Below are 15,057 nucleotides of genomic sequence, written 5' to 3'. Positions count from 1 at the left end.
CCCCAACAGTGGCATCATGAGCTAGGTCTATGCGTAGTTCTCTAATGCACAAGTAGAACACAATTTTGTTGTGGGCGTCGATCTTGTCAACTTGCTTGCCACGACTAGTCTTTTCTTGCTTCAGCGGTATTGTGGGATGAAGCGGCCCGGACCAACCTTACACGTACGCTTACGTGAGACCGGTTCCACCGACTGACATGCACTAGTTGCATAAGGTGGCTGGCGGGTGTCTGTCTCTCCCACTTTAGTTGGAGCAGATTCGATGAAAAGGGTCCTTATGAAGGGTAAATAGAAGTTGACAAAATCACGTTGTGGTTATTCGTAGGTAAGAAAACGTTCTTGCTAGAACCCAATTGCAGCCACGTAAAAGATGCAACAACAATTAGAGGACGTCTAACTTGTTTTTGCAGCGATTGTTCAAGTGATGTGATATGGCCAGAAGTTGTGATGAATGATGATTGATATATTGTGATGTATGAGATCATGTTCTTGTAATAGGATTCACGACTTGCATGTCGATGAGTATGACAACCGGCAGGAGCCATAGGAGTTGTCTTTATTTTTTTGTATGACCTGCGTGTCATTGAAGAACGCCATGTAAATTACTTTACTTTATTGCTAAACGCGTTAGCATAGAAGTAGAAGTAGTCGTTGGCATGACAACTTCATGAAGACACGATGATGGAGATCATGATGATGGAGATCATGGTGTCATGCCGGTGACAAGATGATCATGGAGCCCCGAAGATGGAGATCAATGGAGCTATATGATATTGGCCATATCATGTCACTACTATATAATTGCATGTGATGTTTATTATGTTTATGCATCTTGTTTACTTAGAACGACGGTAGTAAATAAGATGATCCCTTACAACAATTTCAAGAAGTGTTCTCCCCTAACTATGCACCGTTGCTACAGTTCATCGTTTCGAAGCACCACGTGATGATCGGGTGTGATAGATCCTTACGTTCACATACAACGGGTGTAAGACAGTTTTACACATGCAAAACACTTAGGGTTAACTTGACGAGCCTAGCAGTACAAACATGTCCTCGGAACACGGAGACCGAAAGGTCGAACACGAGTCGTATGGAAGATACGATCAACATGAAGATGTTCACCGACGATGACTAGTCCGTCTCACGTGATGATCGGACACGGCCTAGTCGACTCGGATCGTGTAACACTTAGATGACTAGAGGGATGTCTAATCTGAGTGGGAGTTCGTTGTAATAATTTGATTAGATGAACTTAATTATCATGAACTTAGTCTAAAACCTTTGCAAATATGTCTTGTAGATCAAATGGCCAACGCTCATGTCAACATGAACTTCAACGCGTTCCTAGAGAAAACCAAGCTGAAAGATGATGGCAGCAACTATACGGACTGGGTCCGGAACCTGAGGATCATCCTCATAGCTGCCAGAAAACAATATGTCCTAGAAGGACCGCTAGTTGTCGCTCCCATCCCAGAGAACCAAGATGTTATGAACGCTTGGCAGTCTCGTGCTGATGATTACTCCCTCGTTCAGTGCGTCATGCTTTACAGCTTAGAACCGGGGCTCCAAAAGCGTTTTGAGCATCACGGAGCATATGAGATGTTCGAAGAGCTGAAACTACTTTTCCAAGCTCATGCCCGGGTCGAGAGATATGATGTCTCCGACAAGTTCTATAGTTGTAAGATGGAGGAAAATAGTTCTGTAAGTGAGCACATACTCAAGATGTCTGGGTTGCACAACCGTATGACCCAGCTGAACATTAACCTCCCAGATGAGGCGGTCATTGACAGAATCCTTCAGTCGCTCCCACCAAGCTACAAGAGCTTTGTGATGAACTACAACATGCAGGGGATGGTGAAGACCATTCCTGAAGTGTTTTCAATGCTGAAGTCAGCAGAGGCTGAAATCAAGAAAGAACATCAAGTGTTGATGGTCAATAAGACCACTAAGTTCAAGAAGGGCAAGGGCAAGAAGAACTTCAAGAAGGACGGCAAGGATGTTGCCGCGCACGGTAAGCCAGTTTCCGGGAAGAAGTCAAAGAATGGACCCAAGCCTGAGACTGAGTGCTTTTATTGCAAGGGGAAGGGTCACTGGAAGCGGAACTGCCCCAAATACTTGGCGGATAAGAAGGCCGGCAACACCAAAGGTATATTTGATATACATGTAATTGATGTGTACCTTACCAGTACTCGTAGTAACTCCTGGGTATTTGATACCGGTGCCGTTGCTCATATTTGTAACTCACAGTAGGAGCTGCGGAATAAACGGAGACTGGCGAAGGACGAGGTGACGATGCGCGTCGGGAATGGTTCCAGGGTCGATGTGATCACCGTCGGCACGCTGCCTCTACATTTACCTACGGGATTAGTTTTGAACCTTAATAATTGTTATTTGGTGCCAAGTTTGAGCATGAACATTGTATCGGGATCTCGTTTGATGCGAGATGGCTACTCATTTAAATCCGAGAATAATGGTTGTTCTATTTATATGAGAGATATGTTTTATGGTCATGCTCCGATGGTCAATGGTTTATTCTTAATGAATCTCGAGCGTAGTATTACACATATTCATAGTGTGAATGCCAAAAGATGTAAAGTTGATAACGATAGTCCCACATACTTGTGGCACTGCCGCCTTGGTCACATTGGTGTCAAGCGCATGAAGAAGCTCCATGCTGATGGACTTTTAGAGTCTCTCGATTATGAATCATTTGACACATGCGAACCATGCCTCATGGGAAAAATGACCAAGACTGCATTCTCCGGAACAATGGAGCGAGCAACCAACTTGTTGGAAATCATACATACCGATGTGTGCGGTCCAATGAGCGTTGAGGCTCGCGGAGGATATCGTTATGTTCTCACTCTCACTGATGACTTGTGTATATATGGGTATGTCTACTTAATGAAACACAAGTCTGAGACCTTTGAAAAGTTCAAGGAATTTCAGAATGAGGTAGAGAATCAACGTGACCGAAAGATAAAGTTCCTACGATCAGATCGTGGAGGAGAATACTTAAGTCACGAATTTGGTACACACTTAAGGAAATGTGGAATCGTTTCACAACTCACGCCGCCTGGAACACCTCAGCGTAATGGTGTGTCCGAACGTCGTCATCGCACTCTATTGGATATGGTGCGGTCTATGATGTCTCTTACCGATTTACCGCTATCATTTTGGGGATACGCTCTAGAGACAGCTACATTCACTTTAAATAGGGCACCGTCTAAATCCGTTGAGACGACACCGTATGAATTATGGTTTGGCAAGAAACCTAAGCTGTCGTTTCTAAAAGTTTGGGGATGCGATGCTTATGTCAAGAAACTTCAACCTGAAAAGCTCAAACCCAAGTCGGAAAAATGCGTCTTCATAGGATACCCTAAGGAAACTGTCGGGTATACCTTCTACTTAAGATCCGAGGGCAAGATCTTTGTTGCCAAGAACGGATGCTTTCTGGAAAAAGAGTTTCTCTCGAAATAAGTAAGTGGGAGGAAAGTAGAACTCGATGAAGTACTACCTCTCAAACGGGAAAGTGGTGCAGCTCAGGAAAATGTTCATGTGATGCCCACACCAACTGAAGAGTAAAAGAATGATGATGATCAAGGTACTTCGGATCAAGTTGCTACTGAACTTCGTAGGTCCACAAGGACACGTTCCGCACCAGAGTGGTACGGCAACCCTGTCCTGGAAATCATGTTGTTAGACAACGGTGAACCTTCGAACTATGAAGAAGCGATGGCGGACCCAGATTCCAACAAATGGCTTGAAGCCATGAAATCCGAGATAGAATCCATGTATGAAAACAAAGTATGGACTTTGATAGACTTGCCCGATGATCGGCGAGCGATAGAAAACAAATGGATTTTTAAGAAGAAGACGGACGCGGATGGTAATGTTACCATCTATAAAGCTCGACTTGTCGCTAAGGGTTATCGACAAGTTCAAGGGATTGACTACGACAAGACATTCTCTCCCGTAGCGAAGCTGAAGTCCGTCCGAATCATGTTAGCAATTGCCGCATACTATGATTATGAGATATGGCAGACGGACGTCAAAACGGCATTCCTTAACGGACATCTTAAGGAAGAGCTATATATGATGCAGCCGGAAGGTTTTGTCGATCCTAAGAACGCTAACAAAGTATGCAAACTCCAGCGATCCATTTATGGGCTGGTGCAAGCATCTCGGAGTTGGAACATTCGCTTTGATGAGATGATCAAAGTGTTTGGGTTTATGCAGACTTATGGAGAAGCCTGCGTTTACAAGAAAGTGAGTGGGAGCTCTGTAGCATTTCTCATATTATATGTAGATGACATACTTCTGATGGGAAATGATATAGAACTTCTGGACAACATTAAGGCCTACTTGAATAAGTGTTTTTCAATGAAGGACCTTGGAGAAGCTGCTTATATATTAGGCATCAACATCTATAGAGATAGATCGAGACGCCTCATAGGTCTTTCACAAAGCACAGACCTTGATAAGATTTTGAAGAAGTTCAAAATGGATCAGTCCAAGAAGGGGTTCTTGCCTATGTTACAAGGTGTGAGATTGAGCTCGGCTCAGTCCCCGACCACGGCAAAAGATAAAGAAGAGACGAGTGTCATCTCCTATGCTTCAACCATAGGATCTATTATGTATGCCATGCTGTGTACCAGACCTGATGTAAACCTTGCCGTAAGTTTGGTAGCAAGGTACCAAAGTAATCCCGGCAAGGAACACTGGACAGCGGTCAAGAATATCCTGAAGTACCTGAAAAGGACAAAGGACATGTTTCTCGTTTATGGAGGTGACGAAGAGCTTGTCGTAAAGGGTTACGTCGACGCTAGCTTCGACTCAGATCTGGATGACTCTAAGTCATAAACCGGATACGTGTATATGTTGAATGGTGGAGCAGTAAGTTGGTGCAGCTGCAAGCAGAGCGTCGTGGCGGGATCTACATGTGAAGCGGAATACATGGCAGCCTCGGAGGCAGCACATGAAGCAATTTGGGTGAAGGAGTTCATCACCGACCTAGGAGTCATACCCAATACGTCGGGGCCGATCAAACTCTTCTGTGACAACACTGGAGCTATTGCCCTAGCCAAGGAGCCCAGGTTTCACAAGAAGACCAGGCACATCAAGCGTCGTTTCAACTCCATCCGTGAAAATGTTCAAGATGGAGACATAGATATTTGCAAAGTACATACGGATCTGAATGTCACAGATCCGTTGACTAAACCTCTCTCGCGAGCAAAACATGATCAACACCAGAACTCTATGGGTGTTCGATTCATCACAATGTAACTAGATTAGTGACTCTAGTGCAAGTGGGATACTGTTGGAAATATGCCCTAGAGGCAATAATAAAAGTATTATTATATTTCATTGTTCATGATAATTGTCTTTTATTCATGCTATAACTGTATTATCCGGAAATCGTAGTACACGTGTGAATACATAGACCACAATATGTCCCTAGTGAGCATCTAGTTGACTAGCTCGTTGTGATCAACAGATAGTCATGGTTTCCTGGCTATGGACATTGGATGTCGTTGATAACGGGATCACATCATTAGGAGAATGATGTGATGGACAAGACCCAATCCTAAACATCACAACGTAACTGGGTGACTATAAAGGTGCACTACAGGTATCTCCGAAAGTGTCTGTTGGGTTGACACGGATCAAGACTGGGATTTGTCACTCCGTATGACGGAGAGATATCTCTGGGCCCACTCGGTAATGCATCATCATATTGAGCTCAGAGTGACCAAGTGGTTGGTCACGGGATCATGCATTACGGTACGAGTAAAGTGACTTGCCAGTAACAAGACTGAACAAGGTATTGGGATACCGACGATCGAGTCTCGGGCAAGTAACGTACCGATTGACAAAGGGAATTGTATACGTGGTTGTTTAATCCTCGACATCGTGGTTCATCCGATGAAATCATCGAGGAGCATGTGGGAGCCAACATGGGTATCCAGATCCCGCTGTTGGTTATTGCCCAAGAGTCGTCTCGGTCATGTCTACGTGTCTCCCGAACCCGTGGGGTCTACACACTTAAGGTTCGGTGACGCTAGGGTTGTATGAATATGAGTATGCAGTATACCGAACGTTGTTCGGAGTCTCGGATGGGATCCCGGACGTCACGAGGAGTTTCGGAATGGTCCGGAGGTAAATAATTATATATAGGAAGTGGTATTTTGGCCATCGGGAAAGTTTCGGGGTCACCCGGTAATGTACCGGGACCACCGGAAGGGTCCCGGGGGTCCACCGGGTGGGGCCACCCATCCCGGAGGGCCCCATGGGCTGAAGTGGGAGGGGAACCAGCCCATAGTGGGCTGGTGCACCCCCCCTAGGTCCACCCCTTGCGCCTAGGGTTGAAACCCTAGGGTGGGTGGGGGGGGCGCACCACATGCCTTGGGGGGCAAGTTCCCCCCCTGGCCGCCGCCCCCTTGGCAGATTGAATCTCCTAGGGCTGGCGCCCCCCCCTGGGGGCCTATATAAAGGAGGGCAGGGGGAGGGCAGCCGCACCCTGTGCTTTGGCGCCTCCCTCCCCCTGCTACATCTCGTCCTCCTCCTGCAGCCGCTTGGCGAAGCCCTGCTGGAGTTCTGCTGCATCCACCACCACGCCGTCGTGCTGCTGGATCAACATCAACCTCTCCTTCCCCCTTGCTGGATCAAGAAGGAGGAGACGTCTCCCATCCCGTACGTGTGTTGAACGCGGAGGTGCTGTCCGTTCAGCACTTGGTCATCGGTGATCTGAATCACGGCAAGTACGACTCCATCATCACCATCCCCTTGAACGCTTCCGCACTCGATCTACAAGTGGTATGTAGATGCAAACTCACTCCCTTGACTCGTTGCTTAGATGAACTCATAGATGGATCTTGGTGAAACCGTAGGAAAAATTTTAATTTTCTACAACGTTCCCCAACAATTTTCATAGAATCCTGTAGTAATTTAGTGTGCCATGCATGTTGTAGAGCTATCATATGTCTCTTGTCATTTATTTCTCACCGACCTGCTATCTGCTACCTTTACACTGTACTAATTGTGCACACACTTCACTCATACTCACACTATTATTATTTTTTGTATGGGTATTTCAGACTCTGACCAGTGTTGATGAATGCAAAAAAGAAAAGATAGAAGTCGCTCCAGTGTAATTCGAAGATAAGCACTAAGCGTTTTAGCGCTCTAATGGGTGTAGTGTCAGCAGTTGGAGACAGTAAATGTAGCTCTGCAGTTGATGATCTCAATTGCCACACACAACCATCCCAGGTGCTTGCTTTAACTTCGCGCTATCAAATGTGGTTGCATGTTGCATATGGTGTCTAGCTTGTATTGCTTCCAATTTGGTTAAATCGCATCTGCTTACTTTACACATTATACCTTTGATAATGACATGCCTTCCTGCTTTTGATACATACTACATATGTCTATTAACCATGTTCGTACATCAAACTAATGCTCTTTTGTATCCCTCGTCAATCACTTATGATGAGACAGTCACTCGAGTGGGTTACTGTGAGACGCCCTACTCGTTTAAAGAGTGCAGTGTCATCCTCCACACATGCTTCTTAAGAAACCACAAGGCTAAATGAAGATAGTCAACATAGCTCTCTAGTTGATCACCGCAGTTCCCCCACACCACCATCGCAGGTGCTTCCTCTTACTTGGGAGTGTGATATGTGGTTGCATGTTGCATATGGTGTCTACCTTGTAATGCTTCTAATTAGGGTAAATTGCATCTGCTTAGTTAACACATTATACATGTGAATATGACATGCCTTCCTGTTTTTGGTACATACTACGTCTTTCTATTAACCATATTCTTACATCAAACTACTTTTCTTGTGTATCCCTCATCAATGCTCCTAATTTGTCAAATTGCATCTCCTTAGCTTACACATTATACATGTGAATATGACACGCCTTCCTATTTTTGGTACATACTACATCTGCCTATCACACCATGTTCTTACATCAAACTACTGTTCTTGTGTATCATGCGTCTATCGCTTATGATGAGACAGTCATGCGCGTGGGTTAATATGAGACGCAATACTCTTATAAAGAATGCAATTTCATCCTCGCCACATGGTTCTCAAGAAACAGCAAGCCTAAATGAAGATATTGAACGTTGCTCTATACCTGAAGATCGCACTTCCCCTACACCACCATCACAGGTGCTTGCTCCAACTTCGCAGTGTGATATGTGGTTGCATGTTGCATACAGTGTCTAGCTTGTAATGCTTCTAATTAGGGTAAATTGCATCTGCTTAGTTTACACACTATACCTGTGAATATGACATGCCTTCCTATTTTTGGTACACACTGCATCTATGTGTTAACCTTGTTCTTACATGAAACTACCTCTCTTCTGTCTCCTGCATCAATCACTTACGATGAGTCACCTTTATTCATTGCATATTGCATATTATTTCTAGCCTGTTGCCATGTATTGCTTCTAATTTGGTCAAATACATTTGTTAGGGCACCCTTTTAATTTGGCAGAGTGATATTGGTTTCATCTTTCATATGGTTTCTAGCTTGCATCGATTCTAACAAGTTCAAGCACCTTGTGCTTAGTTTACACTTTATACATCATACATGTCAATATGTCACGCCGTCCTGTTTTTCATACATATTCCATCCTCCTATCATGCGGCTGCCTTACATGAAAGTAGTGTTCATCAGTATCATGCATCAATGAGTTCTGAAGAGCAAATTTTATTCCTTTTTCTTGTGGGTTTGACTTGACAAGGCAAAATCAAGAAAGAGGAAGGAAAAGAGTAAGGAAGGCGATGATGGTGTTCCTCTGCAGCAATGTAAACGGAGCATCTGTACTGATTCTCCTTGTACTGATAGTGCATTACAAGGTCCAAGTCTCCGCTCCCCTACTCCACCATCCAAGGTGCTTGCTCTAACTTGGCAGTGTGATATCTGGTTGCATGTTGCATACGGTGTCTAGCTCGTGTTGCTCCTAATTAGTGTAAACTGCATCTTCTTAGCTTACACATGATACATGTGAATATGACACGCTTTCCTGTTTTTGGTACATACTATATCTGTCTATCACACCATGTTCTTACATGAAACTACTCTTCTTGTGTATCCTACATCAGTCACTTATGATGGGACACCTTTAAGTTGGCAGTGTGATATTGGTTTGCATCTTGAATATGATTTCTAGCATGTATTGCTTCTAGTTTGATGAACGCCACCTATGACGAGACAGTTTTAACTTGGCAGAGTGATATTGATTGCACCTTCCATATGGTGTCTTGCAGTGTTTCTAATTTGTTGAAGTGCCTTCTGCTTAGTTACCACATCATAGGTGTGAATATGTCAAGCCGTCCATTTTTTCATACATATTCCATCCTCGTATCATGACTTTGCCTTTCATCAGAGTAGTGTTCGTCAATATCATGCATGAATGAGTTCTGAAGAGCGAATGATATTCCTTTTTCTTGTCGGTATGACCCCACAATGCAAAATCAATAAAGCTGAAGGAAATTGGCAAGGCATTGGATGATGGTGGTCCTTCCGAGCAACTGGAACGGAGGTTCTCTACAGATTCTACTCCGCTATCCTCCCAACAAGATTCACAAGACAACGCAAGGCTAGACAGTCAACGTAGCTGTGTATATGATGAGCACATCTCCCCTACTCCACCATCACAGGTGCTTGCTCTAACTTGGCACTATTATATGTGGTTGCATGTTGCGTATGATGTCTAGCTTGTATTGCTTCTAACTTTGTTGAATTGCATCTGCTTACTTTACACATAATGCCTGTGAATATGACATGTGTTCCTGTTTCTACATCAGAATACTATTCTTGCATATCCCGCACCAGTCACTTATGATAAGGCACCTTTAAGTCGCCACTGTGATATTGGTTGTGTCTTGCATATCATTTCTAGCATGTACTGCTTCTAATTTGTTGAAACGCCATACAGTTTGAACTTGGTAGAGTGATATTGGTTGCATCTTTCATATGGTGTCTAGCTTGCAGTGCTTCTAATTTGTTGATATGCCTTCTGCTTAGTTACCACATCATAGGTGTGAATATGTCACACCATCCTGTTTTTCATACATATTCCATCCTCGCATCATGTGTTTGCCTTTCATCCAAGTAGTGTTCGTCAGTATCATGCATGAATGAGTTCTGAAGAGCAAATTTTATTCCTTTTTCTTATCGGTTTGACTTCACAATGCAAAATCATTACAGCTGAAGGAAATTAGTCCGACAGTGGATGATGGTGGTCCTTCGGAGCAACTCAAACAGGGGGTCTCTACAGATTCTACTCCGCCATCCTCCCAATAAGATTTGCAAGACAACACAAGGCTGGACAGTCAATGTAGCTGTGTAGATGATGAGCACATCTCCCCTACTCCACCATCACAGGTGCTTGCTCTAACTTGTCACTATTATATGTGGTTGCATGTTGCGTATGATGTCTAGCTTGTATTGCTTCTAACTTGAATTGCATCTGCTTACTTTACACATAATGCCTATGAATATGACACGTGTTCCTGTTTCTAGAACGTACATGTACATGATGAGCACATCTCCCCTACTCCACCATCACAGGTGCTTGCTCTTACTTGGAACTGTTATACGTGGTTGCGTTTTTCGTATGATGTCTAGTTTGTATTGCTTCTAATTATGTAGAATTGCATCTGCGTAGCTTACAACTTATACCTGCAACGATCACTTACCCATAAGACACATTTAACTTGGGACTGTGATGTAGGTTGCATCTTGCATTGTCTTCTAGCTTGTACTGCTTCTAATTTCTTGAAATGGCACTTATGACGAGACACTTTTTACCTGATAGAGTGATATTGGTTGCATGTTCATATGGTTCCTAGCTTTCATTTCTTCTAATTTTGTTGAAATGCCTTCCCCTTATTGTTTTTTCATACATATTCCATCCTCCTATTGTACGTGTGAATATGAAATGCTGTCTTTTTTTGCATATATTCCATCCTCCTATCCTGCGCTTGCCTTACATCAAAGTAGTATTCATCTATATCATACATCAACCAGTTATGCAGAGCTAATTTTATTCATCTTCTTTTGGTTTTGACTTCATAAGGCAATATTAGAAAATAGGAAGGAAAAGAGTAAGTTAGGGGATGTTGGTGGTACTCCGCACCGATGCAAACAGAGACTCTCTAGATTTGCCACTGCTACTGCTAATGAAGTTGAAGTCCCAAGTCTACATGATGAGTTCATCTCCCGTACTCCACCATCGCAGGTGCTTTGCTCTAAGTTGACAGTGTGATAATTGGTTTCATAATGCATATGTTGTCTAGCCTGTATTTCTTCTATTTTGATTAAATTGCACCTACTAAGTTTATACATTATACATGTGAATATGACATGGCTTTCTGTGTCTAGAATACACTGCGTCTATCTATCATACCATGTTCTTACATCAAAGTACTGCTGTTGTGTATACCGCATCAGTAACTCATGATTGGACGCTTTTAACATGGCAGTTTGATAGTGGTTGCATCTTGCATTGATTTCTATGTTGTACTACTTCTAATTTTTCGAATTGCCACTTATGACAAGACACTTTTAACTTGGCAGAGTAATATTGGTTGCATCTTTCATATGGTGTCTAGCTTGCATTACTTCTATTTTCTTGAAAATCCTTCTTCTTAGTTTGCACATCGTAGCTATGAATATGTCATGCCGTCCTGTTTTTCTTACATATTCCATCCTCATACGATTGTCTTACATCAAAGTATTGCTTGTCTGTATCATGCATCAATGAGTTCTGAAGAGTGATTTTATTCTTTTGTATTGTGGGTACAGCTTGACATGGCAAAGTCAAAAAAGAGTAAGGAAAATAATATAGTAGGGAGTGCTGTTATTCGTCGGGTGAAACGGAAAAGGTTCTGTCGTCGAGAGTCTGCTGGTACTTATAGTGCAGTAGAAGGTCCAAGTCCACCGGCTAAATCTACAAACACAGTATCACCTGCTCCACCAGCTGCAGCATCCGCTTCAACTGTACCAGCATCTCAACCAGTTACTCGTTCATTTGCTCCGGAACTGGCTAGTTCCCAAGCTGCCTTCACACCTAACACTACTTCCAAAGAACTGCTGACACAATAGGACTTGGCAAGATCAGATGAACCTCATGAGCATCAACACCAAGACGGTACTTGACCGAGTCAAGTTGCAGTTGCATGCTCCTTTATATGTACTCTCACAGTTTGATGTACACTAACACTTTCCATATTCGTTGTTGAACTAGCACCACGGCGCAAGCGGAAACAGACATCAGGGATAATGCTTGACAGATTAACAAAATCTAAAGGAGGAAGAATGGAGATCCATTTTGAGGTAGGTTTAAAAAGGCCACGTGATGCTACAGAGTCAGCCAAGTTAGTATCAGAGGCAGCCGTTGTCGTTAGGTGTCATGCACGTATCCTCCCAACGTGGATCCAGTACAGGAATGAGAAAGACAATACCCAGTTTAACACCTTCCTTGACCATTTATCCGTAAGTAATGTTATTCATCGCAATTAGTAATATTGTCTTGCTCTGTCCCATACTTTCTAGCTTCCTCCTAATAAGACTCACATTCTTTTTTCAACAGATGAGGTTCAAGTTGGATCCGAAAGATGATGCAACTAAACAAGCATGCACTCATGTTTTTCAGTCTGCTCTGCGACAGTATCGGTACCACCTTAGAAAATCTCACTTTGAAGGCAAGGCTAACAATGAAATTGCCCAAACATCGCCAGTGGAATGTATTACAGATGAAGACTGGACAACCCTCGTCAAACACTGGTCTGATCCAAAGTATCAGGTAGGCTATATGTATTTGATCAACCACATATTGAACTTGTATTTATGTATGTGCCTTACAAGTGTATATTCTTCTAGGCTAATTGTTTGAAGAACAAAACCAACCCTTCTAAAGTGAAATTCCAACAAACAACAGGATCTCGTAGCTATATTGCACACTGCGAGGCTCTTGTAAATAGCTGCTACTTCCTTCTTTTTTTTGTGCCATATTATCGTATCTATATTGACTTGTTCCAAATACAGAGGAAAGCCCGTGCGGACCAAAAAGAACCTGAACCGAATGCAGTGCAAATCTTCAAGGATTGCCACACCAGCAAGATGAAGGGCATGAGCACACAAGTTCAAGCCGTTGTTGTAAGTCCTTAATCCTCCTGCCTTGAACTGATTGGTACTGTGATGTGCTCATTTAACTACTTGGTTTGCAGCCAATGTCAGTTACTCTGTTCACTTTTATACATAGTTGTCTTAACGTATCATTTCACCTTACATGGTTTAAAAGAGATGAAGGATATTCTTTTGGTCTTGATCTGTAATCTAGTTGTTATGTTCACGTGCGCATACAATGATAAAATAGCCTGTTTGTTTTATATTTGTTTGCCCATGATATGAATGATGTCATACTATGTTCATCCTACTTTAAACCATGTCTCTTTATCCTTAGATGTCAACGAATGTGAGGAAATAGACAATATAGTAGGCATGCTACATGGACATATGTTCCGAAAGTGATTTTATTATGTAGTTGGCACTACAATACATGCTAATGTATTACAGTAGTTCACCAAAATAAGTTATGTATAAACGTTTAACCTACTTTGTTTGTTTTTGTCTCATTAGTAACTTATCTGGTACACTAATCTACAAGTTCAAACTTTCAGGAAGCTATGGAACAAATGATTGAACAGCCACAACCACCTGAAGGTGACGAGGCTACTACAGGCACAATGTCACCTCTTGCTGCAGTGCGTCAGTATCTCTCCACTAACAGTGCAAAAAGCACCTTCCTGCGTAATTCTGGGTTGGTTGTCAAGGTAACCTCGTCCAAATCGCCTACTGAACAAAATCTTCCTGCTAGACAGAGTGATATATCTGTGCTCCAGACAGAAGTCCAATCCCTAATGGACGTTGTTTCGGAAACAAGAATAGTGCTTGAGAAATGTCGTCAAGATATGAATGGTTTTGAAACCAGACTATCAGACATTCGCTTCGTTGTTCAAGAGCAATGACGGAAAAAAGGTGGAGATCGTGTTGTTCCATCAGATTCTACAGCTTAGCACTCAGGTCAAATGATCTGTGCTTCTATACATCTGATGGTGCTTTTATCTGGAAGGACTGTAAACTTTATGCCAATAGGCCTTTTGTTCTATGGTTGGAATTTATTTTGTTGTGATACAACATTTATGATGCTACCACAGGCTGCAGTAATTACGACGCTATTTTTATATAGTGTAGGTTTATCTTAGTAATGTATTCGGCTGAAAGCTTCGTAGGAGCCCAACATGCCAACATTCGTCGGGCCCATTCCAATGTGGCTAAAAACTACTACGGGCCGAAATTGGCATGTAGCCCACTAAAAATATCTGGGCCTAAATCAGCATAAGCTTTCATATTTTTCTGGTAGGCATGTGCCCATAGTGGGCCTTTAACAGGCCTAAACATAATTTGGGCCCTCAATAAAAATAGGCCGTTTACAGGTGTAAATATTTTGAGCCCATAAAAAACATGGGCCTTTAATAGACCGAAAGTGAGATTGGGCCCTGATTGTGCCAAATAACCCACTGGAATTAGCAGGCCGAAATGGTGGCCCATTTACGATGCGGATATTTGACAGGCCGAAATTCGGACGGGCCGTAAATGCGCCGACCTAATACACGGGCCTTTAACAGGCCGGAACTTCGGTCGGGCTAGATTATTGTCATTTTTATATGGGCCGTTAATGGGCCCGATATGACGTTGGGCCACATGTGGCCCATGGTTTACGTCCGGCGTTAACAGGCCGAAAATGACAACAGGCCGAAAGTGGCCCAAATCTATAGTGGGCCTCTAACAGGCCGAATGTCAGACATGGCCGAATATGACACAAATCCTTCACGGTCGTTTATGGGCCGAAAGTTTTGATGGCCTGTAAATGGGCCCAAATGAAGCCGGGCCTTTAACAGGCCAGAAATACACCAGGCCATAATTCAGCCTAATTACTTAGCGGACTGTTAACGGGCTAGAAGTGACCATGGG

This window comes from Triticum dicoccoides, chromosome 1B (assembly GCF_002162155.2).
Source record: "Triticum dicoccoides isolate Atlit2015 ecotype Zavitan chromosome 1B, WEW_v2.0, whole genome shotgun sequence".
In the NCBI taxonomy this organism is placed as follows: Eukaryota; Viridiplantae; Streptophyta; class Magnoliopsida; order Poales; family Poaceae; genus Triticum; species Triticum dicoccoides.
Note: the sequence above shows the minus strand (reverse complement) of the source record.